This window comes from Fulmarus glacialis, unplaced genomic scaffold, assembly GCF_000690835.1.
Source record: "Fulmarus glacialis isolate BGI_N327 unplaced genomic scaffold, ASM69083v1 scaffold1292, whole genome shotgun sequence".
Lineage (NCBI taxonomy): Eukaryota > Metazoa > Chordata > Aves > Procellariiformes > Procellariidae > Fulmarus > Fulmarus glacialis.
In genome coordinates, this window is record NW_009196995.1 from 66259 (window position 1) to 66962 (window position 704).

The following is a 704-nucleotide window of genomic DNA, read 5'->3' on the forward strand; positions in this document are numbered from 1 at the left end:
CATAACAGAATGACTTGCAAAACCTTGAGATAACAGCACAGGACACAACATCTGCTTTATTTTGGTATTTCCTAGAAAGAAACAGACAAAGTAGTTAGCTACTCCAGATGGTTTACAACAGATTTGTACATTATTTTTTTCATTAACACAACTTTTTCCTAAATAGAAGTGCTTGAACTAAAGCTACACTTGGATGTCAAAAGACCTTTCGGTACACTCTCTAAACACCATATTAAAGATTCATGCTAACAAAGAATCAGATTTTTTTTTTTCCCCTATTTCCTTCACCAGCACAGACTAGCACTTAAAAAGTCATCTAGCCTATTACCTGGCATTCAAGTCCCCAAATTCAGTAACAGAAGGAAAAGCTTTTGAATGCCTGCTGACATAACAGTGCTATTTGCTTAATTTTATTCACCTGCTCAAATGACAGAGTACCCTCCTTGAGCATTTGACAAGGCTTAAAGCCATCAAGTGCAGCATGTATAATTTGTAAGCTCTTTATTCTGCTTGCTTAGATGTAAAAATGCACAACAGTTTAAAACAAAGCAATATGCTTCAGTTGCAAAAGTATTTCAGCTCCTCTGAAATAAGAATCATTACATTTCTTTAAAAGTAGTTTCTATAAAATTAACCATAAATTCAGCTTAAAATGTAAAAGTAGCAGATAACTAACAATTCAGATGTGTGTATCTACAAAAGCA

General features: G+C 33.8%; 1 protein-coding gene across 1 annotated transcript in view; it reads right to left on the reverse strand.

Moving 5' to 3' along the window:
• Positions 1-75, reverse strand: part of PPM1B (protein phosphatase, Mg2+/Mn2+ dependent, 1B) — a 36848-nt gene extending 36773 nt beyond the window's left edge. The window contains exon 1 of the mRNA XM_009572363.1: positions 1-75. This exon is cut by the window's left edge and continues 72 nt beyond it. The gene's annotated coding sequence lies outside the window, so the exon portion shown is untranslated.
• Positions 76-704: the final 629 nt, after the last annotated feature.